The following is a 25,894-nucleotide window of genomic DNA, read 5'->3' on the forward strand; positions in this document are numbered from 1 at the left end:
GTAAAGAGATAAGTTGACTTTAACAGTACTGCATCTAGTAGCCATTCTGCGTATTTGAGGTGCTGTCCAAAATACAGAATTTACATATTTTGATATATGTCAGGACAGTATGTGTTTTCCCCATTTTTTTCTCATCCTAGTGTGGGAGGTAGAACCAAGTTAGTCTTCATTGCTGTGAATGTCACAGAGGAGACAGCAATATGTGTTATGTTCTTGGTGTCAAGGCAATTAAGCCAATGTCATGTGTGCATAGGAAGATTTGGGGACCCTCAACTTGAATTGGCAAGTCACCTTTTGCTTGACCTCTCTACATTATCACTTTTCCATGGAGAATACCTGAGATGAACTATATCCATCTCCCTAATAATGTATATTACTCTCAGTCAATGTACACTGAACGTTATTTTGATCAGTCTAATGTTTTTACAGAACTGAGAAGCAATAAATCTCTAGATTTCAGTATATTTTGTGGCTGAAACTATGTGATCTGTTGAGAGGAAATGAGAGTTGTAACCAGGGTGATGCTGTGTGTGTGTGTAGCACAGTTCCTGACACACAGTAGTCACATAACAAAAGCTTATTGACTTACCATCTAATGGGAGAGGATTTTTTAAGGGCAGGGAAATGTAGAAAGTTTCTTTTCCAAGGTAGTCCTCCACCCAAATGTACATCGGAAAGGAATATTCTAGGTTCCCCTGTGGTTGGTCCTAATTTAAATAATTTACAGGCATAGGTTCCACTAGAGACATGCTACCCCTACAGACCAGATGTTGCCTAAGAAAGAGGGCCAGGGCAGGTTCCCATCTCTTCTGGTACATTGCAGATCCTGGACATTGATCTCCTGTAGTACTTACTCACCGGGGACTTCATTATAAATGCCTCCTTCTAAATGTATCGGCTTTTCTTTCCTCCTGGATTTTTAGGTTTTAGTGATCAAATCCCCAACTTCCCTCTTCCCCCCATGCATTTCATCTGTGTGTGTGTGTGTGTGTGTGTGTGTATCTTACATACACATATGGATATATGTAAACATATACATATGTGTATGTATCTTACATACACATATGGATATATGTAAACATATACATATACATGACAATATCCAAGAATATCTCTGTTTATATGCTCCATTGTATACATATAGTTTTGTGAGTGTATGTGTGTGTGTGCCTGTGTGTATGAGTTGTTTCCCTATATAGATGTAAGCTATAGGAAGGTAGAAATACCTTTTCTTTTATCTTTTTATCTTTAGCATGGAGAGTATCAGTATGTCTTATTGGATATACAGTTGGCCTTAAAGTGAAGTAGTGATTCAGTCAGTCAATTTGCATTTTAAAATGGCTGCTAGGTGCCCCACACATAGTAGTGCTAAGCACAGGTAGATATTGGTTCTTTGGTATGTCCTGGCCATGAAAGTCTGGCCAAGTCATTTGGAACTCTTTCAGATTATACAATGAAGAGACGGAACTTTTACTAGTAGAGAAAAGTGTTTCATTGTGTTTTGTTTTTCACGTGGGAGTCATTTTTACCATTGGATCACAGGTCCAATCCCTATGTCTGTCCCAGACACATAGCAATTGATTAATAAATTCATATTGACTGAACTGATACATTTTCATATACCTAGTTTTTTTTTTTTTTTTTTTTTTAAGGTATGGAGACAGCTAGGTAACATAGTAGATCAAACATCTAATAGCTATGTGACCCTGGGCAAGTTATGTTACCTCTGTCTGACACAATTTCCCCATCTATAAAATGGGGATAATAATAGTGCCTCCCTGTAAGGTTTATTGTAAGGATCAAGTGAGATGATATATATGCATGTGTGTCTACACATATATATGTATATCTGTGTATGAGTATATGTGTGTATGTGTATACGTATAGATAGATAGATACACACACATGCATACATATATACATAAATGCATATATACATACATATGTATTTATGTGTATACGTATAGATAGATAGATACACACACATGCATACATATATACATAAATGCATATATATATCACTTCTCTCAACCTTAAACACTATATTATTTTTAAAGGTTCTTAGATGTTCTGTATCATATTTACTCTGGAGGTCAGGGAAGCCCCAGAATGAGCAGTGGGCAGAGAAGCAGTGCCTGGGTCAATGGTTTGTCCTGTTCAACCAAGTCTGCCACCTGCCCAAGAATTCTTAAATTATCTGCAGAAAATTGTCCTATTCCCTCCTCATGTTTTTCATAAGACTCAGAAAGACAAATCCCTGAGATACAAGAAATGATCCTTACATAAAAAATTTCTAGAAATTAAAAATTAAACATGTGGATTGGTGGTTTATTTTTGCAGACACCTTCTTTTTGTGAACTAAAAATTTTCAAAGTCTTATTTATTTTAATTCTAAACAGGAGAAAAAGTTGGAGTGGACACATACTTTTTTCAATTTCTGACCCATTCCATGGAGATGTCTAGTAACACCTTGTAAACTGAGCCTGTGGAATGAGGAAAAGTTCCATTGGACCAATATGCAGGTTATTTCAGATGCAGATTTAATACTTCTATGAATATGTATGTAAATATTTGTTAAAAGGAATACACACAGTGAGGTCCATAAATATTTCAGCATTCTAGCACTTTCTACAGTAGGCACCAGACAATATTACTGAAGGCTGGCTAGACTTCCAGCAAAATAAGCAAAATATGTTTTGAACTATTTTTTTTTCCTGAAAAGCCTGTCAGGTAAATGTTTGTGAATCCACATAGCTTGGCAGATTGGTGCTATCAAGTTGATGGCATAAATATAGGACTTTGATTGGTGCCTCTTGGGAGTTGGCAGGGAGAGAAAATGATTTTGAAATAATTCATTTTTTTTTCCTGTGTCTTCTTGAAAATACTGTGGCTGGGACTGATAGTGCTTCCCCAGGAATTCTGAGCCACCCCTGCCTGACTAATAGTGCAGAGAATTGACCTTTTCAGCCACCAGGGCCTGTTGTTCCCAGAAATGGAGGAAACAGGCTTTGTAGTGTGAAGGGAGAAGGGAGATCAGAGAAACTTGGGCTCCACTGACCAAGGGCATAAGAGATATACACATCTGAATTTTGCAAGCATCTCTCTTTGGGACTTTGACCCAGATAATGTAGATTGATTTTGTGCCCAGCACACATTCCAATGTTAGGGCCTGTTGACAGGAGGCACAGTTTGCTCTGCCATCTGCATGTATTACAAGCAGCCTCCTGCTGAAAATCTAATATCTTCCCCCAGCAGTCAGATGGCCAGGATTAGTGGATTCCTCCAACACAATATGCATGAAGTTCACATTGCATACTTCTAGCTAGCTCTTGAGATCCCTAGGAAATTTGCATCAACTTCCAACTTGCAGTCATTGCTAGAATAGATGTTCAGGCATTACAATCTGTGGCAAAGAATACTGGACTTAAAGGTCAAGAGCGATCTGGGTTGGATCCTCATTTCTAAAACCTATTTATATGACAGGACACAAGACAAAATTTTTCTTTTCCTCAGTTTATGTATCTGTAAAATGGGGAAAATGACATCTTGAGTCAGATTATCAATTTCAAATTGAAAGGGACCTGAGAAGCCAATGTGTTTAACACTTTAATTTTTCAGATGAGGCACAGAGATTGTCTAACTTTCTTAAGGACTCACTGGAATAATTTTAACCCAATTTTAACCCAATCCAATAATTTTAACCCAATAATTTTAACTCAAGTTCAGAGGACTTGAGAGCTAGCACCTTTCCTGCTATACTCGAAAAGATCACAGATTTAGAGACAGAAAGGAAATAAGAACTTGTAGTCCAATCCCCTCATGTCAGAACTTAGGCCCAGAGATGTTTAATTATTTGACTCATATTCATACCAAGTGATAGAGTTGGGATTTGAATCCAGATCCTTTGAAAATGAATCCACCATGCTTTTGGCATTGACATACTATTGATAAACTTTACTACATTTTATAAAGCAGTTTCCACAAACTATTTGATACAAGTCTTGCAAAGAACATATTGTAGGATTATGGTTCCTAATCCACTCTGTTATTTGCTTCTGTTTTATGGGAGAGTTCATCCCATTCACATTCACAGTTATGATTACTATTTGTGTCTTTCCATCCTATTCCCCTCTCCCCCATTTATGCTTTTCTTTCTCCTTTTCTCTCTTACCCTCCTCACTAGAGTTTTGATTTCGATCACCATCTCCCTCAACCTTCCTTCCCTTCTGTCAGTCCACTCTCTTTTCTTTCCCTTTCCCCATACTACTTTTTCCCTTCCTTTTATCCCCACTTTCCTTTTCTTTCCCCTTTCCCCTTCTACTGCCTATATAGTAAGTTAAAATTCTACACCTATGTTGTTCCCTTCATGAACCAAATCCAAGGAAAGTAAAGTTGGAACAATGTTCATCTCCCTCCCTTCTTTCCCTCTACTGTAATATGTCTTTGTGTCTCTTCATGTGATGTAATTTACCCTTTTCTGCTTCTTCCTTTCCTCTTCTTCCATCACAATTTCTTTTTAGAACTTCATTAGCTTTTTTATCATCACATTAAAGTCAACTTAATCCTTCCACTTTTGTCCATGTATATCCCTTCCAAGTGTCATAATAAAGATACAGTTCTCAAGAGTTATAAGTATCATCTTCCCATATAGGGATGTAAACAGTTTACCCTTTTCAAATAACAGTTTTTTTTCTCTTTCCTGTTTACCTTGTTATGCCTCTCTTGAATTTTGTATTTGAAGATCAAGTTTTCCATTGAGCTCTGGTCTTTTCATCAGGAAAGTTTGGAAGTACCCTATTTCGTTAAATATCCATCACCTCACCTGAAAGATTGTGTTCAATTTTGCTGGGTAGTTGATCCTTGGTTGTACTCCAAGTGCCTTTGCCTTATGGAATGTCATATTCCAAACCATTCAGTCTTTTAATGTTGAAGCTGCAAGGTCGTGCATAATCCTGATTGTGGTTCCACGATGTTTGAATTGTTTCTTCCTGGTTATTTTGCAGGATTTTCTCCTTGACCTGATAATTCTGGAATTTGACCATGATATTTCTTGGCATTTTCAATTTGGGATTGCTTTCAGGAGGTGATCAGTGGATTCTTTCCACGACCATTTTACCCTCTAGTTCTAGGGCCTCAGTGCAGGCTTCCTTGATGATCTCCTGAATGATGCTTTCCAGGCTCTTTGTTTCATCATGGCTTTCAGATAGATCAATAATCTTAAGTTTTCTTTCCTGGATCTATTTTCCAGGTCAGTTGTTTTTCCAAAGGGGAATTTTACATTTTCTTCCACTTATTTTTCATTCTTTTCATTTTGTTTGACTGATTCTTGATGTCTCCAAAAGTCATTAGCTTCCAATTGTCCAATTCTAATATTCAATGAATTGCTTTCTTCAGTTAGTTTTTGTACCTCCTTTTTCCATTTGGCCAATTTTACTTTTTAAGATCTTGTTTTCTACAGTTAATTTTTGTCCTTCCTTTTCCAAGCTATTGACTCTCTCTTGCATACCTCTCATTTATTTTCCCAATTTTTCTTCTACCTCTCTTACTTGATTTTTAAAATCCTTCTTGAGCTCTTCCAAGAAGGCTTTTGGGGCTTGAGACCAGTTCATATTCCCCTCTGAGGTTTCAGATGTGGGTATATTGACAATGTTATGCTCTCCTGAATTTGTGCTTTGATCTTCCCTGTCACCAAGATACTTTTCTATGGTCATTGTTTTCTATGTTGCTTCTTGCTTATGTTGCTTGACTTTTCTCTGGCTTTTAAAGTTGATCTCTGCTTCTGGGACACAGGGGCACCATCCCAGGCTTCTTGTGCTGGGGTCTAGGGGCCTGGTTACTGGATTGCTGAGATGAGGCTTGCCATTGGCTTACTGGGATGCCTCCCTTCTTATACTGGTGCACTTTAGCCAGTGCAGGAGGGACCTTTCCTGTTAATCCCCCTAGCCTCAGGAGCTAAAAGACTGTGTATCTATCTCATTTTTCTGCTGACTCTTACTATTTCAGGATTTTTCCTAGGGCAGTATTTTCTGGGTTTTTCAAAGTCTGTAAGGGAAGGTGAGGGCTACTTACTGCTTACTCTGCTATCTTGGATCTCAAAAGTTGAAATAAGTGATTTTCAAACATTCAGTCTGTGGGCTAATTGCTCCAGGAGCAGTGCTGCTGCTACTGCTGCTGATTCAGCCACTCTCAAAGCCTGTTCCTGGTCTGCTGGTGCTGGGGTTGTATTACATGCCCTACAATCTCTGCTACAATGATTCTATCTCATCTATTTCTGACAGTCTCCTCCAGCAGACCGTCTAAGTTGTCTCTGGTGTCTATGGGCTGAGAAGACTGGACACCATTGCATTGATGATTCAGTCCCCAGAACCCTGCCCCAGCTTTGCTCAGGCGTAGTACACACTTGGTCCGGCATGCTGGACGCTCCCCTCTCAGGCTGTGCAATAGACCTTCATTGTTGCCCTGTCAGGTTGTCTTGGGCTGGAAATCTGCCTCACTCTGTTTCTTTGTGGGTTCTGCCACTCTAGGTTGTTCAGAGTTACTTTTTAGAGGTATTTGAAGAGATTTGAGGGAGAGCTCAGGCAAGTCTCTGCTTTGACTCAGCCATCTTAGCTCTGCCCTATTTCATACAAGTCTCACAAGAAGGCTGTGAGGTAGATGCTAAAAGTTATGCTTATCCCATATTTCTTATTAGGAAACTGAGGCTCAGAGAGGTGAAATGACTTGAAAATACTCTCACAGCTAAAGACTGGAAAGCAGAAAATTAGAACATATTTCTTTCTCTCTTCACCTCTTAGAATGACTTTCTTCCTTCAAGCTTCAACTCAAGCATCATCTTCTGCATTCAAAATTTCTTGATTCCCTCAATTGCCAGGGGGCTCTCTGCCGAAATTCTTTCTATTTAGACACTTTGTATTCATGTTCCACTTTATTCTGTGTATGCTTGTATCTCCTCCAATATAATGTAAGCTGTTTGAGACCAAAGATTATTTCATTCTTTGTGTTTCTAAAGCAGTGCTCAGCAGCCTGTTGAACACACAGGGGATGCTTAATAAATGTTGGCTGTTGGAATCTTCCTTCAAAGCCAGCACTTTATCCACTACATAATTTCTGAGTTACGTAAGTTTATGCCACAAAGAGATATTGTGAGTATCAAATGATGAGATGACATGCAAAGTCCTTTGAAAAATTTCAAAAGCTATAAAAACATCATTTTTTTCTTAATCATTGGCAATAGTGTTGCTATTCAACCCACTTCTGAGATTGATCAAGGATAATCCAACACATTACTAGATCAACAAATGTTTATGAAATGCCCACCACTATAGGTGCCAGCTCTGTGCTGGCACTTATAATAGGACAGGGAGAGAAGCTAGATGTTGTGATTTCTATGGTATAGAGAATTTTTGGTGATGAACTTCCTCTTCTGAAGCAGATTGGCACCTTCTCAGTGACCTAAGAAGTTAATGGTTTGGCCAGAGTCACATAGTCAGACGAGGGTCATGAACCCAGGTTACTCTCTATTAATAATGCTACACCACCTCTGTGGCATGTGATAATACATGATAAAATGAATCAGTGCCTATCATTAAGGAAAATGTTCTCCAGCCAGAGAAAAAAGCATATACATACAAATGCATATGGGACCCAAGCTTTAAAATTCTATCCAACAGGGAATATTACTATATCTTCAAAAGCAATACAATCAGGCATCTAGGTGGCACAGTGGATAGAGCACCGGCCCTAAATTCAGGAGGGCCTGAGTTCAAATCTGGCCTTAGATACATAACACTTACTAGCTGTGTGACCCTGGGCAAGTAACTTAACCCCATTGCCTAGCCAAAAACAAACAAACAAAAAAAGAATAGAATCTTGGTTGAGGTCCCTCAACCAGTTTTAATAGTCTTCCTAGAGAGATAGCTGTTGAGTTGGGAGAAGCTAAAGGAGTCAATTAAAAGAAAAAAAGCTTTATGGAGAGACTGATGAAGTTAAATGTTATCTTTGAGGTGGGATGGAGGGTGGAGGCTCACAAGACATTACCTACCAAATCTAGTTTAAACTCTTATCCTGTGGAGAAGATATTCTTAAAGGCAATTCTTGAAAGACTTTGCCATCTTGAACTAAGTTAAATGTTGGAACAGTATTTCCCCAATTGAAATGTCAGAAATTACCATTGATGGACAGAAGTGACTTGGAATGTTAACCTTCTCACTGCCATGCATTGTTTCAAAGTACCCTGGTATTGTTTATTTCACTACTGTTACATTTTATAGCAACTAGCATTGATATTTATGTAATCCTATAGACTAGGGGATTTGAGAAAGAGAGAAACATGAGAGGAAGAGAGAAACATGTTTTTATGCCTCACTTTATGAACTGACATCGGGGCTCAGATTAATTAATTAATTGATCAGAGAAATTGTAATTTCCTACTAGTTTATGAGAAAGAGAAATATCACAACATTCCCCTTGATTGCCTTAGAACTAGGGTAAAGATTGAATAAAATCAAGTCAGATTTTGTTGTTGCTGCTGAGTTTTTTGTTTGTCTGTTTTTTGGTTAAGCAATAGAGTTAAGTGATTTGCCCAGGGTCACACAGATAGTGTTATGTCTCTGAGGCCAGATTTGAGCTCAGGTTCTCCTGAATCCAGAACAGGTGCTCTATCCACTGCACCACCTAGCTGCTCCTGTTTGTTTGTTTGTTTTTAACTAGTAAAGTACCCTACACCATCTAACTAACCCATGCTAGATTATCAATATTTAGGGATTCATTCCTAAAGTTTACTCTACAAATGTATTATTGTCTAACCCTACTACATAGATATATACTTAATAAATATGGGGGGGAAATACATGAGAGAAGGCACTGACATCTGGGGAATCATGGAAGACTTTCTCTAGAAGGCAGCATGTGAGCACAGCTTTCCAGGAAACTAAGGAGTCTGAGGTACAGAAGTGAGGTAGGACTGCATCAACAGGAATCTCAGGAAGCTAATCCAAGAGCATGCAAGGAGGAGATTGAGAAACGCTTCTAAAAAAATAGTTAGAAGGCAAGTTGTGGTGCACCATAGAACGCATGGACGTAAGTAGCAATTTGGAATAAAACTGGAAAGCCACATTGTGGACAGGCTGTAAAGGAGTTTATAAGCCAAGTAGGAGGGTACATATTTGATGCTAGAAGTTATAGGGATTTGTTGTATTTTTAAGAGTAGAGGAATCAGCTGTGCATTTTGGGAAATCATTTAGGCAGCCATATTGAGGGACAAAATAGGATGGAGAGAGATGCAAGGTAAGGGCAAGAATTTGTAGAATATTCCAATAGTTTAGGTGAGGACCTGAACTAAGGTGGTGGTTCTGTGAGTAGGAAGAATGGAATGGATGAGAGAGATACTGTGTGGTTAGAAAATAAATGAATAATAAATACATTTGGGAGACTGAGTGAATATGTGGCGTGACTGAGGGTAAGGAGCCTAGGTTGGCACTAGTGTTGAAGTCTCATTTGCAACAGAATAGCAAGTCCTTGAGGTAGGGAACACATTTCTTTTCTCTTTGTGTGCCCATGGCCTGTTACATACTTGACACCTAGTAAGTGCTTCTTAATGGATTACCCCCTCCATTGCAGATATCCCATTAGTATTTATGCCTGACAAATATGTTTCCTTTTATCCAGGAATACGTTACAGAGAGAAAGGGACTAAATGTCTCAGGATGTGTTTCTGTTTTCAGCTTTTTAGTTGGTCAGGCCCAGAGATAATCCTTGCTCAAATAAAATTGTTCATGTATCAGTGCTAACCTGCTAGACAATTGTTAGCCAAACAAGAGACTGATGAAATCCATTAACAGTTTCCTTGCCTCCTCCTACAGATAATAGGCTACAAAGGTAGCATTGCCTACTGAGCCAAAGGGAAAACCAATCACAGCCCTTTAAAGCCCTTCTCTATCCCCTCCTCCAATTTTTGTATTCCCAAACAGGGTAAGACGATACAAATTATCCTGCCGTTCATTACCAACAGAAAGGCAGCAGTGTTCAAGGTTCATATCCCCATTACATACAAGACAATTATTTCTTTTTCTGTTATATTCACTGAGAAAATAATGGAGAAAGAGGCTTGCTGGTTGGTAAAGAAAGCTGTCATTTTATCAGGCTGCAGAGAGAAGGCCTCACTATTCAATAGTGATTTCAGTCTGGGCTTTCCCACTCAGGACAATGATTTTCCAACTGGGAAGAACATAACAATGTGAAGAGAAAATGGAAGTTAAAGATAAATAAATTCATGCTCAGATAGCCTATAGAAACTTGACAGACAACTTACTGGTTGCCAGACTCAGATACATTGCAGCCCTAGCTGTTGAAGGTCATCGTAAAGGGAAGGGCCATTGATCTGTTGGTAGTTACCACTAATTGCTTTAACAAGGGCTCTAGGTAGCACCCACGTTTATGCTAATTATAACCCACAACATAAAAGTCTGGAGGAGTATGGGGCTCCCAGTTCTCTGTATTGTCTAGTCCACTATTGTTTGACAAAATTGGAAAGAGAGACAGCAAGAGATGCCCATGAGAATTATGTGTGTTGTTGGGCAATTCTTTGCATTGAGGTATACCAGATGTTTCCTACAATAAGAGGTAATGAGAAGAATGAGGGAGTGAGTCAAGATAGATGTAGGTAACAATATCTTTGAGCGTTTATAATGTCTTCTGCCTCTTTCCTTATTCTCTTAGGTTTGACCCTGATTATTTGTGTTTTTTCCCAAAAAATTTATCTATTTATTTTTAACATTGTTTCTTTTTCAAATTTTGAGTTTCAAGTCATTTCTCTCCCTTTGGCCTTTTCCCTACCCATTAAGAAGGCTAGCAGTGTGTGTGTGTGTGCATGTGTTTAAAGTTCAGATTTACAAAACAAGAAAGAGAAAGAAGGAGGCTGAGAGAGATAGAGTCAGTGAGACAGAGACAGACCAACAGATATGGAGGGTCAATTAGAGAAACAGAGGGTGAGAGAAAGAGAAAAAAAAACACAGGCAGACAGAAATACACAAAGAAAGAGACAGAGAAGATAGAGATAAAGAGAGAGACAAAGACAGCCAGGGAAAAAAAGATGTGTAAGGAGAGAGAAATAAGTAGAGAAAAGGGGCAAGAGTGGGAGAGGAAGTGAGAAAGTTATATTGGATTTGAGGGACCATTTCAGAGACTGGAGGAGTAACCAGTCTCCTCCAACAATCTGACAACATTCAATAGCAAAGCTCTAGAAATAGATGTTTATATCATAAGCATTGGCACCGTGTCGTTGAAATGTGAGAACACAGTCTGATGGCCAGGGTTGATTGAAGTAGGTTTATTAAAGGTTTTCTTCTAGCCAGCTGGATCTTGATGGATAGAGAGTTCAGAGAATGCTACTGATGAAAAGAAGATCTCAGGTATTTCCAAATAATGGCCATACTACTCTAGACTTGTAGAAGTGCAGGTGACCTACTAGCCATGAGCATTCTTAAACAAGCACCAGTATCTTTGAGACAGTCTCAAATCTTGCCATCATTTTTATGTGAGACGGATTTGCTATTGTTTGCAGAGAAGAAAAAATCTCACTTCAGATGACATTGCTAAAGAAATCTTATTTTGATTTAGCCTTGAAAATTTGGTGGTCCCTACATATAAAGGTTACAGGGAGTTGATAACATGGACAGGATTCCTTCACAGAATTAGTCCTGGAGCAGAAAGGATGAAAGATAGCCTTTGCCCAAATTTGGCACCTTCAGTAACTGATCGTTATATGCCGGGGAGACCTATGCTGAAAGGCTTTTCATAACTATCTTTAAAGAAGATATTTTGAGGGAGGGAAGAAGATTCATAGGTAGGAAAGGGACCTGTGGAAAGCCTGCAGAATAAATCATTCATGGAAGTTACAAGGATGGGGTAAAACAATAACAACAACAGATACTATGGTATTTTAACTTTATCAAAGGCTTTTATTAAATACTTTATTTCTCCCCAATAACATTGAAGAACAATTTTTGATATTCATTTAAAAATTAGTTTTAAATTCTCTCTTTCCCTCACTCCCCTTCACCTTCGTGAGCAGGCAAGCAATTGGATATAGATTGTAGACATACAGTGCAGCAAAACATTTCCATAAAAGGTATTTTGTGAAAGAAAATACAGACAAAAAATTTTTTTTAAATGAAACTTTAAAAAAAGTGTTCTGCCACCAGAATTCAGATTTTCTCAGTTCTTTCTCTGGAGGTAGATAACATTTTTCATTATAAGTTCTTTGGACTTGTCTTGCATCATTGTATTGCTGAAAATACCTAAGTCATTTACAGCTGATCATTGTACAGCATTGAAGTTACTGGGAACAATGTTCTCTTTGTTCTGCTAAATTCACTGTGCATCAGTTCGTGTAAGTCTTTCTAGGTTTTTGTGAAAGTACCCAGATTGTTTTATTTTTTTCATAGCCTACTAGTATTTTATCACAATCGTAAAACACAATTTTTTAATCTATTTCCCAGTTGATCGGCATCTTCTCAACATCCAATTCCTTGCTACCACAAAAAGAGTTGCAATAAATATGTTTGTGCATACAGGCACTTCTTTTTTTTTAGGCAATTGGGGTTAAGTGACTTGCCTAGAGTCACACAACTAGTAAGTATCAAGTGCCTGAGGCCAGATTTGAACTCCAGTCCTCCTGACTCCAGGGCAGGTGCTCTATCCACTGTGCCACCTAGCTGCTCCACACTTCCCTTTTTGTTTGACCTCTTTGGCATACAGACCAAGTAGAGTTATCACTATGTCAAAGGATATATGCAATTTTATGACTCTTTGTGCATAGTTCCAAATTGCTTGCCAAAATAGTTGAATCAGTGCACAACTTCACCAACAATGAATTAATATCTGCATTTTTTCAGATACCCACCAATATTTGTGATTTTCCTTTTCTGTAATATTAACCAGTCTGATGATTGTAAGGTGTTATCTAAGACTAGTTTTAGTTTGCATTTTTCTAATCAATAGTCATTTAGAGCATTTTTATATGACCACATATGACTTGGATTTCTTCATCTAAATACTGCATGTTCATATCCTTTGACTATTTAACAATTGAAGAATGGATTTTATTCTTATAAATGTAACTAAATTATCTAAATAATTGAGAAATGAGCCTTTATCATGGAAATTTGCTATAAATCCTCCCCCCCCAAAAAAAGTTTCCTATTTTCCTTCTATTCTTGGGTGCATTGGTTTTGTTTGTGCAAGACAATTTAATATAATCAAGTTATTCATTTTGTATCCCATAATGGCCTCTCTTTTGCTTGCTCATAAATTCTTCCCTTAACCATAGATTTCCCAAGTAAACTATTCCATACTGCCCTAATTTGCTTATAATGTCACCCTCCAAGTGTAGATCACGTATCCATGTTGACCCTATGTTGTCATACAGTGTGAGCTGTCAGTCTATACTTAGTTTCTCCCAAATTAATTGCCAATATTTTCAGTAATTTTTTTTAAACATTGAATTCCTGTCTAAATCTTGGATCTTTGGGTTCGTCAAAAACTACATCATTATGGTCATTTACTACTGTGTATCGTGTGTCTAATCTATTCCACTGATCCACCATTCTATTTCTAAACCAGTATCAGGTTGTTTTGATAATTACTGCTCTGTAACACAGTTTGAGATCTGGTGCTGCTACACCACCTTCCTTCACATTTTTTTTTTATTGATTCAATTGATATTCTTGTCCTTTTGTTTTTTTTGCTAGCTCTATAATATAAGGTTTTGGGGGTTTTTTTGGATTTTGTTTTTTGTTTGTTTGGATGTTTTTTTTTTTCCTAGGCAATGGAGTTAAGTGACTTGCCCAGGGTCACACAGCTAGTAAGTGTTATGTGTCTGAGGCCAGATTTGAACTCAGGTCTTCCTAAATCCAGGGCCAGTGCTTAATCCACTGTGCCACCTAGCTGCCCCTGCTTTTTTTCTTTAGTGGTAGTTTGATTGGTATGGCATTCGGTATATAAATTAGTTAGGTAAACTTGGCATTTTTTATTATATTGTCTCAGTCTACCCAAGAGCAATTAACATTTTCCTGTTGTTTAGATTTGACTTAGTTTCTGAGAAAAGTGTTTTATAATTGTGTTCATAAAATTCCTGGGTTTGTCTTGGCAGGTAGACTTCCTAGTATTTTAAGCTGTCTGCAGTTATTTTAAGTGGAATTTGTCTTCCTGTTTCTTGTTGCTGGATTTTGTTGGTAATATATAGAAATGATGATGATTTATTTTGATTTATTTTATATCTTGCAACTTTGCTAAAGTAGTTTTTAGATGATCTCTAGGACTCTCCAAGTACGCTATCATGTCATTTGCAATGAATGATAGTTTTGCTTCCTCATTGCCTATCCTGATTCCTTCAATTTATTTTTTTCTTATGATGTAGCATGCATTTCTAGTACAATACTGAATAATAATAGTGGGGATGGTCATCTTCATTTCACCCCTGATCTTATTGAGGTTTCTGGGTTATCCCCATTACAGATAATGTTTGCTAATGGTTTTAGATAGATCCTACTTATTATTTTAAGGAAAGCTCCATTTACTCCTAGAATTTCTAATGCTTTTAAAAGTAATGAGCATTATATTTGTTCAACAACTTTTTCTGCATCTGTTGAGAGAAAAATATGGTTTCTTTTGGTTTTATTACTGATATAATTAATTATGTTGATAGATTTCATAATATTCAATCAGACCTGCATTCCTATCTAAATCCTACCTGGTCATATTAAATAATATTTTGATATAATGGTATAATCTCCTTGCTAGCATTTTTTTAATTGTGTATCAATATTTGCCAAGTGAATAGTCTTTAGTTTTCTTTCTCTGTTTTTGCTGTTCTTCGTCTAGGTATCAGCAGCATATTTGTGACAGGGCAGCCAGGTTACACAGTGGACAGGGTGCCAAATCTGGAGTCAGGAAAACCTGAGTTCAAATACCATATCAGACACTTACTAGTTTTGTGATGCTAGGAAAGTTACTTAATCCATTTTGCCTCAGTTTCCTCATCTATAAAATGAGCTGGAGGAAGGAATCGCAAAGCACTCTAGGATCTTTGCCAAGAAAACCCCAAATGAAGTCGTGGAGATTCAGACTCAACTGAAATATCTTGACAATAACAACAACATTACCATATTTGCATCATAAAAGCAATTTGGTAGGACTCCTCCTCCACCTATTTTTCCTCCATAGGGATAATATAGCATTAGAATTAATTGTTCTTTAAGTGTTTTGAGGATTTCACCTGTAAATCTATCTGGTTTGGGGGATTTCTTCTTAGGGAGCTCATTTATGTTTGGTTCAATTTATTTTTCTAAGATAGGGACTTTTTAGTATTTTACTTCCTCTTCACTTTTTCTTGGAAATTTGTATTTTTTTTTCAAATGTTCATCTATTGCATTTATATTGTTAAATGTATTGTCTGATATTTAGGCAAAAAATCCCTAATAATTGCTTTGATTTCATTTTCAGGGACAGTGAATTCACCCTTTAACTTTTGATGCTGATAACTTGGTTTTCTATCTTTTTTAAGAAATCAAATTAATTGATGATTTATCTATTTTTTTTCATAAAACCACCTTCTAGTTTTTCTTATAATTCAATGGTTTTCTCACTCTAAATTTTAATCTATCTTTCCTCCTTTGAGGTTCACACATAATCCAAATCCTGGAAGTGGTCAACCTCTGGGACATTCTCCTTCTTTCTTCAATGAAGGCAGTACCTGGTTCACAGTCTTTCTCTCCTCTTATATCATGCCCATGTAACAGAGGATATCAATTGATTGTGACCTCTTCAAATTACCTGATGTCCTATTTCCTTAATCTATTGCATTTCCATGACAAATTCCACCATTTTACTTCAGGTACACATGGAGATGGTCAAACCCTTGGTCTTACCACCAGTGCTTTACTTGTGTGTTCGTGACCCTTGAAATTCCTTTATCAGATCCTATTGTTTTTATCATCCTTCTGTCACTATGCTTCATATCGCTTAACTATAGTCTTTGAAACCGTTATGATGTCCATTCACTCAAACACTCAGTTCTTTCCCAGGACATAATCCTAAAACTATCTACATTTATTTTAAGTTGCTAATCATAATCCCTTGGTAGGCTAACTCAACTTTACCCTCTCCACTACTTTTGATTTTCTTGCCTCCTTCTTCTGTCACTGATGATAAATTGTTAAGCCTCAACCCTGGATTAGTCCCATCACCATCCACTAATGAATGGAGCTGCACAAAATTTTGACTGGGCCTAAATAAATTTAATGTATCCTCCATTCTTCAAAAAAAAAAAAAACAAAACCTCATTTGATCTACTTATCCCAAATACCTATCATCCTACATCTCTCCTCCCATATTTTTTCAAACAATTAAATGTCAATGTAATTTTGAGAAATAAAATATTTCACAGAAGCCAATAGATGCATTTTGATTAAAAAAATGATGTATTGTTTATTATTTGTGATTATTTTTGAAAATCAATTGCAAAAGCAAATAATATAGAATGTATACAAATATAGCATTGGTAGTTAAATTTTTGTCTGATATAAGCAAGTAATATTAAGATGCTGCTTGGTAAAAATAAGAATCTTAAGCCACAATAGGAAGATTCAATCCCAATATATTTATACCACAGATAAATGATTGCTAGAATTAGGTATGAATTTAAGACCACCTAACCTATCCTCCTCTTTTTAAAATAATAAATTAATTAATTTAGTTTTAGTTTTCAACATTCACTTTCATAAAATTTTAAGTTCCAAATTTTATCCCTCTTTCTCCCCTCCCCTCACCCCAAGACAGCATGTAAATTGATTTGGGGTCTATATATACATTCATAATAAACCTATTTTTACATTACTCATGTTGTAAAGAAGAATTAGAACCAATGGGAGAAATGACAAGAAAAAAGAAAAAAAACAACAGCACAAATAATTTGCTTCAATCTGCATTCAGACTCCATAGTTCTTTTTTTTTTCTGGATGTGGACAGCATTTTCCATCATGAGTCTATTGGAGTTGTCTTAGATCTTTGCTTTTTTTTTTGGGGGGGGGGATTGGAGTTAAGTGGCTTTCACAGGGTCACACAGCTAGTTAGTGTCAAGTTTTTCCAGATTTGAACTCAAGTCTTCCTGACTTCAGGCTGGTGCTCTATCCACTGTACCACCTAGCTGCTCCTAGATCCTTGCTTTTCTAAGAAGTGATAAGTCTATCAAAGTCCATCATCACACAGTGTGGCTGTTACTATGTACAATATTGTCCTGGTTCTGCTCACTTCACTCAACATCAGTTCATTCAAGTCTTTCAAGGTTTTTCTGAAGCCAGCCTGTTCATCATTTCTTATAGCACAATAGTATTCCATTACATTCATATACCACAGCTCGTTCAGCCATTTCCCAACTGATGAACATCCCCTCAATTTCCAATTCTTTGCCACCACAAAAAAGAGCTGCTATAAATAGTTCTGTATATGTGGGTTCTTCTCCAATTCTTAGTTAAACTCTTTGAGAAAGCTAGCTACAAGTAATGTTTCTAGTTGTTCCCTGCTCATTCTCTCTGAACCGCTGAAATCTAGTTTCTGATTTCATCTTTCAACTGACTTCATCTTTCAACTGAAACAACTTTGTTTAAAGTTACAAATAATCTCAGTATTACAAAATTTGATGTGTGTGCGTGTGTGTTGTTTTCCACATCCCCGTTCCTTTTTGCTTACCTGCGTCACTTGACATAATTGATCACCTCTCCCTGGATATTGTTTCCTCTCAGCTTTTGTGACTCTACATCTCCTCATACTCCTATTGGTCTGATTGCTCAACTGAAAGTGACATTCTAACGAAGTCTTCTAACAATATCAAGCCCTCTAACCATGTATATCTCCAAAAGTTCTGTCCTGGCACGATCTTTCTTGTTTCTTTCTATTCTACCTCACTTGGTGATTTTTTTTCTGATCCCATTAGCTCAATTCTCATCTACTCAGATGATTTCCAAACCTTTAAAACCAACTCCATTATTTTTCTCTCTCTCTCCTGATCTGAAGTAATGCATCAGCATTTGCCACTTGGTCATCTCATTTGGGTGCACTGTCAGTATCTCAAATCTGACTTGATAAAACTAAACTCCTTTCTTTTCCTCCCAAACACCACATTATACCAAATTTCCTCTCACTTTCAAGGGCACCACAATACTCCCAGTAACAGACTTGCAGCCTAAGTGTCATCTTCAATTCCTCTCACATGCACTCTACTTATCTAATCCATACCATATCTTGTGTTTTTTTCTACCTTTTCATCATCCTTAATATGATACCTTCTCTCTTCTCTCCACTCATGCAGCTACAAATCTAGTTAAGACACTGATCACTTATCACCTAGACTACTGGAATAGACTTCTAACTAGTTTAACTACAGAGTATGCCAGTAAATATTTAACAACCAGCTCTCCAAAAACAAAGGAAACCATACTTTTAAGTTTATTTGTTATAATAACATTTTTCTCCATCACTTTATTAAGCCTACACAATTGATGACACAATAAATTGTAATATTTGATAATTTTCAGGTTTCAAATTCTTATACTGAAAATTTAAGACTCATTCCTCTAGCTAGTAGGAGGTGGTTGCATTATATTCCTGTTTCTTGCCTCAAGAATTTTCCCACTAACATCCATCTTCCACTCACTTACCAAAATGATTTTTCTAAAGTGTTTGTCAAACCTTGTCAACCCTCCAATGGTTCCTTATTACCCTCCCAGTGCTTAACATAGTACCTGACACATAGTATGTGCTTAATAAATATTTATTGATTAATTGATTGATTAAATTTAAAAGAACACTTCTTTATTTGGATTATAAAACTTTTTATAACTTTTTACATTCTTAAATTTTAGCAGTTACATATCCTACACCATTCCATGTACTTTACAATTTACCTTCTCAGGCTTATTTGCAGCTCCTCAAACTTAACACTCCATCCCCCATCCTCTTCCTTTTCACTCACTGTTTCTCATACCTACCCCTCCCCTTTGTCCCTTAGTTTCCCTAGATTCCTATAAGACACAATTCAAATATTACCACTGTATGGGGTACCTTTCCACATTCTTGCGCCTGTGAATACCTGATCCTTTCAGATGCCCTTCATATACGTTATATAGAGCTTTTATGCATGCATGCATGTGTGCATATGCCTTTTTTTGTCTTCCTCATTAGTATGTATGCTGCTTTAGAACAGAAACAATTTTGTTTGTTTTTCTTTAGGTTTTTATTGTTCATTGCTGTTGGTTGGTTTTGTTTTATTTTATCTTTCTTTGCATGTCCAGGCCTCATCAGAGTCCCCAGTATATAGTAAGTACTTAATACATGTTTATTGACTGATTAGAGAATAGAAACTGTATACTAGACTAGTACTAGACAATATTCTCTAATGGAATATATTTATGAGATTTAGAAAGAAATGTAGTGATCGCTAAGAGCTAATATAGGTTGATTAATAAATGAAATGATAAAGTAGCCATGTGTTCATATTCGCTACTTTGTTTTGCCTTATTTTTTATTGAGGTGGATTTTTTTTTCCAGCTAAGTAGAGAATAGAAAAAACTCCACTTGTCTTGATTTCAACTGATCACAGGACACATTTGCCATGATAACCTTGCATTACAATGGCGAAACAGATTGGTTGCTAGTGCCATAGTGGGTTTTCAGCTTTTTCCACCACTTGGATAAAGAGCAATGATTAATAGCTTGGTGTCACCCAGAAGGGAGGTAGTGTGTCACAGGCCTAAGTCATCATTCCTGACATGTTCAACGTTTTAATCAACAACTTGGATAAAGATACAGAGGAACACATAAAATATGTACATGGCACAAAAACGCAATGAAAGGCAGGATGACAGATGACAGACTCAAGATGCTCTTGACGAGCTGAAAGAGTGGGTTAAAATCAGCATGACAAAATGAAGGCATGATAAATGTGATGTCCAACATTCAGGTTTTAGAAATAAAGATGACTGCATAAAGAGACTCTCGGGAGGACCTTACTCAGCAAAAGCTACATGAACCTGGCTGGGTCAGTGGGAGAGGGGGATGAGTCAATCTTAGATTTCTTATGAGCTTCACTGTGATACTTAGAAAACAGGACTTTGCACACAGTAGGGGCATAATCAATGGCTGATGAAATGAAATAAAGCATACCATTTGAGTGCATTGTAGGAAAAGAACAAAGCAGCAGTTGGAAACAGCCTTAATGAGGGTGCCAACAGTTCTCCCTCTCTTAGGAAACAGAGTCGGATATACCCTTCATCAGATCACTAATGAGCTTAGAAAAGAGCAAGGACTGCATAACTCCTGCTGATGAACATGTAAGGGCTTCTCTCCCGATCATTCCAAAAGAATTTCTTGTCACCTATAGCAGCCTGATGATGGTATATTTGAACTTTACTTAAGAACGACCACATCTCTGTTATTGGTGGGGAAAGACTGAGAGTGGTTGGCGCAGGGGATGTTTTAAAGAATGGCAAAATTAGAAAAAAATGAAAATGAAAACTCCAGCAATTTTCATTGTAGCAAAATGCTTTAAGTTTTGCAAAGCTCATTTATCAAAATAGCCATATTTAAAAGGTAATACCAGCATTAGTATTTCCATTTTATAGATGAGCAAACTGAGGTTTAGAGAGGACAAATTGCATTAAAATTATAATTTAGTATACGCAGAGGTGTAAGTCCAACTTGAGCTTTCAAGGTAGAGAATATTCTTTGCAGCATCTGTCTTTTTTTAAGAAGAAAAAATAGCAGCCAACTGTTTTTTCAGTGACTGTGGCTGCCCCAATATGATTTGGTGGCTGGTATCCTTGGCAAGGCTGGTTAGTGGAGCCATGATTCTGTGTTATCCTATAGAAAAGAGGCAATAGAGAACCTTTACTGATTTGTTGTCTGCCGCATAGCCTTAACAGCTTTTTTTCATTAGATGTAGATAGCAAACAGCACCTTTGAAGGCTATCTCAGGTGACTTGAGAGGAAAATTCTCATTCTCCAAGTTCTTGGCCACATTTTGTGGAAGTTTTTTCCTGAACTTCCTTATGAAAAAGCACCCATGTAAGTTATGAGAGCAGCCTATACTGCCTCTCCACTTCGCTCTCAGAGTGGCCTTCCTGTCCCCAATTTTCTTTATTTGTCTTCCCCCAATATAATGGAACTCCTTTGAACACAGCAACTATGTTTCTTTTTACCTAAAAGTGTATTAACAGTGCTTATCCTGGTGTCTGATGCATAATAAACACTTGATAAGTGCTTTATTTACCTAATTGGTTTCAGAGGATTTGATTCTAAATCCCAGCTCTACTACTTTGTGAAAGTCAATTAAATTCTTGGACTCTCTTTCCTTGTCTGTAAAACAGGGACAATGATACCTCTAGCACACTATTGAATGATTGTAAACCTCAATGTATTGAATATATGCAAAGAACCACATAAACACTAAAACATAATACAAATATCAGTTCTTATCATTTGTGTAGAGTTACCAAAGAACAGCAGACAATGAACTGGTCTAGTGGTTAAGAAAACCTGCCTCCAACCCTGATGAGTCATGTGTCATCAGACAATTCAATTAACATTTGGGTACTACAAGACAACTGTCCAGGACTTGGTCTACTGAATCATAGGTAGATTGAAACCTGTATTGGTGAAGAGAGTTTTCTATACTGACAAAAACATTCATTCAACATGAATATGCATAGTGTTGTAATGGAAGTATAATGGCCCCAGAATGAGAAGCAACAGTCCCACCAGGTAGCTTGCCAGTTCAGGTTTGGAGCATTGTGTCTAAAGTTTAATATCACATTCAAAGGAGTTCTTGAAAACTAGAGAGGTCTCAAATGACTTTGACCGGGAATGTGATGGTTGTAGAAAACATGCCATAATGTGAAGAATTGTAAGAATTGTCTATGTTTGAGATGGAGAAACGTAAGGGAAGATAGAGCTACTTCCTTCAAATATATGAAAAGGGGAATTTCTATATTGCTCTAGATGACAGACTCAGGTCAAATGGGTGGGAACCACAGGATGGATTTAAGGACCCACATATTGAACAACTACCTAATAATTAGAGCTATCAAACATTGGCATATGCTGATTGAAGAGAAACAAAGGCTTTACTACTTATTTGTTGAATTTAACAAGGGCTAGATGGCCAATTTTCAGATTTCTAGCATTATACAAGCACTTGTTTCAATGTAATAAACATTTCTTAAGTGCATACGATGTGCCAGGCACTGTGGTTGATACTATGGAGTGAAAGCAGAAGTGGGAAGAAAGCTGTTTCTACATTGAAGAAACCAAACTTCTACTCAAGGGGAAGAAGGTATAAATTGGACATAGAGAAAAATATGGAAAAAAAAAATATGGAACTGTGAATTTATTGGCATGGTAATTCCCTTTGATAAGGTAGAGCACAGCATACACATTCCTGCCCATCTCTGGTGCTCCCAATGAAGTCAGTTCCCTGTCATCATAAAAATACATAAAGATAAAGAATGTGGCCTTTCCGTGTACCTGCTGAACCTCATCCTTGCTGCAGGACTCAGCGACCTTTTTGGATCATGTAGCTACCTGGTAATGTCTTCCACTCCAGTTATTCAGGTTTTTCTTTGTGTACAAGTTGCAGCCTGCTCATAACTTCATGACCCTCTCCATTGCCTTCTCTGTAATGCTTATGATCAATTCTTAGGAAAGTAGTGTTGTGTATCTCACAGCTATCGAAGAAAGGCTCTTTTAGGCAGCAGGAGGAACTGGTTCAAGTTAAAGACTCTTCCAGCTCTTCAGCTTCCTGCATATCATATGTAGTTCAAGAAAAACACCATAAAAAAGACCTTCCCAGTATTTCTTGGCCTAAAGGGATAAGAAATCCCTTTTAAAATCCTTCCCCAAAGACATGCCAGCCAACTGCTGTGTTTGTCTTACCATATTAAGTTTTGTCCTTCAGGTCTTCATTTTAGGGATGTTTTCAGTTAGCATTAGCTTGCAGTAAGAATTCCAAATGGTTACCATGGGGAGGTACTAACTAGGGGGTTCCTGGGGCTCCACCAATGCCTCTTTATTAGATTAGTTTATGGATTACTCCTCTTCTTATGATTTAACAGCTTTTTATTTCTCTGTATCAAAAATTCAACCCTCATACAAAATATTGGAAATGTGGAGTTTAAAGGAATAACTGAATTGTTCAAGCTACAAAGCTTTTTTTTTTCTGTCTGGCATAGTACCCAGCCCCTATATTCTAAAAGAAATATTCTTCACCAGTCAATTTCTCTCTCAACATCATATTTGCCTCTTCTCTCTCTCATTTATATATATTTTTCAATATTTTGGGGGTCCACTATCTCATCCCAAGCCCTCCTTGTAATGATTTGGGGAGGATGAGACAGGTGGAAATTTAGAGGGCAGGTGACCATGAGATACAATGAAACTTCATGGCTTAGTATCTAGCAGCCACAGAACGTAAGAACAAAACTATTTTAAAAAGAAACCCAACACAACGTATTCAGAGGTAAATTGTGAATGGAGGCAAAATGTAATGACATTCTGAAATGAAGGATGGGGTTGGGTGGGGGCTGGGGAGGAGATATCCTTGCAAAATATGAATTTCAGAGGTAAAAATCATGGGCCAAGGAAGGCCAGCCCAGGATTGGGGCAAATTAATAGTATTGTCAAGTTTCCCTTCTCTCTAACTCTCATGACCAGCAAGGAAATAGAGGCCCTCTCCCTTCCCCTTAGCTACATATCTGCCTACAGAGAGAGAGAGAGAGAGAGAGAGAGAGAGAGAGAGAGAGAGAGAGAGAGAGAGAGAGAGAGAGAGAGAGAGAGAGAGAGAGAGAGAGAGAGAGAAAGAGAGAGAGAGAGAGAGAGAGAGAGAGAGAGAGAGAGAGAGAGAGAGAGAGAGAGAGAGAGAATAGGGAGTTTAAGTTAGCCAAGTGATTGTTATTTTCTTTCCTTTTTTTTTTTCTTCAAAATTCACTCTAGGAAAAGCACTAGACTTAAGAGGATCAAGTAAGATTCCTAAAGAAGGTGGGATTTTAGGTGGAACTTGGAGGAAAGTGGTAGGTGGAGATGAAAAGGGGGAAAATCCAGGCACGGTGGACATTCTCAGAGCCTAGAGATGGAATGTCTTGTTTGAGGAAAAAGAGAAGCCAGTGGTGGTTCTGGACCAACGAGGCTGGATAAGTGACGCTGGCCTTATGAGCAGGGAGCCAGGAGAGGAAGCAGGGCAGATTAGGAGGGGCTTTGAATGTGAACCAGACAAATTGATATTTGCTGCTAGAGGTGATAGTGATAAGCAAGCACTGGTGTTCATTGAGTCCAAACTATTGAAAGAGGCCATTGGTGAGATGGTGAAGGGGCCCTGCACCAAGGTAGTGACAGTGACAGAAGAGAGAAGGGCTATATTCAAGAGACTTGGGAAAGTGAATTGGACAGTCATTGGCAACAGATTGGATCTAAGAGGTTAGAGACAATGAGGAGTCAGGGATTTCACTGAAGTTTCAATGCTGAATGACTGGGAAGATATAAATGTCTATATGAGCATGTGTGCTGATTACATTTTGGGTTTATGTATATATGTATGTATATATGTATATGTATATATATACACATATATATATATATACATATATGTATGTATACACACTCACAAATATATATATATATGTATATATATATATACATAGTTGTATATATGTATTCACATACATATGCACAAACATCTATGTATATATGTAGATTTATTAGGCATATAAATATATTTGCTACATATATGTTTCTGCACAAATGCATTTGCCCATAAATTTATATAAACACATCTATGCATCCATATATATTGATTTATATGATTTAAATTTATATATATATATATAGTAAATATATGCATATATATGTACAAAGGTATGTAGATAGATATATCTATATCTACAGAGATATAGAACTAGACAGACATACACAAAGGAGAGATAGAGACACACAAAAAAGAAAAGAAGGAGAGAGATGGGGAGAGAGAGAGAGAGAGAGAGAGAAAGAGAGAGAGAGATGAGTGAGCAAATAGATATAGATGTATCTTAAGAGTGGAAAGAACATTTGGAACCTGAGTGCATATCTTTTGTGTCAGCGATGTTCTGGCCTTCAGATTCCTCACCTGTAAAATGAAGGTATCAGATTAGATGACCCCAAATTTCCCTTCCAGCTCTAAGCTGTGATGAATGCCATGGTCAGGTGACTAAGAAGCACTCTAAGGCCAAAGACCCAAACATATCTGCCCACCCACTTAGAAGAGAGAAAAGGGCAGTATGATGTGGAGGATAAAGCTTTAGAATGGGATTCAGAGGACCCAGGTTCAATTCCAGGCTCAGATTTTAATCAATTGTGTGACCTAAAGAGAGTTACTGCACCTCTAAGAAGTTCCTCATTTCCAAAGTTCTGAGGCAAAGGCATTGGGTTAGAGATCTCTGATTTCATCTCTTGGATTCTATAAATCTGAATCACAGCACCAGAAATGATGTTGGAATACCTGGCCTGAAGTAAATTCTCATCAAAACTTTGGGAGCCTCCATTTGTCCATCACGAAAATGGACATAAAATTTCCTGTACTGACTACCTCTGAATATAACTTGTAGAAAGTGCTCTATATATGTTAATGTACTTACTCTAGCAATACAAGTCACTACCTTTTTTCTTAAATCAGCATTTTTTGGAGTGGTCAGGGAAGGCCATGAGGATGAGAGTTCATGAGAGCCAATGTAGACCAGGGGTTAGAGTAAGTGACTTAAAGTGAATTGGGACCGTGTTTTAAGTCCTGACTTTCATGTTTGCTCACAACGAAACCCTA

The sequence above is a fragment of the Phascolarctos cinereus genome, unplaced genomic scaffold (assembly GCF_003287225.1).
Source record: "Phascolarctos cinereus isolate Bilbo 61053 unplaced genomic scaffold, phaCin_HiC Scaffold_2;HRSCAF=192, whole genome shotgun sequence".
Classification (NCBI taxonomy): Eukaryota; Metazoa; Chordata; class Mammalia; order Diprotodontia; family Phascolarctidae; genus Phascolarctos; species Phascolarctos cinereus.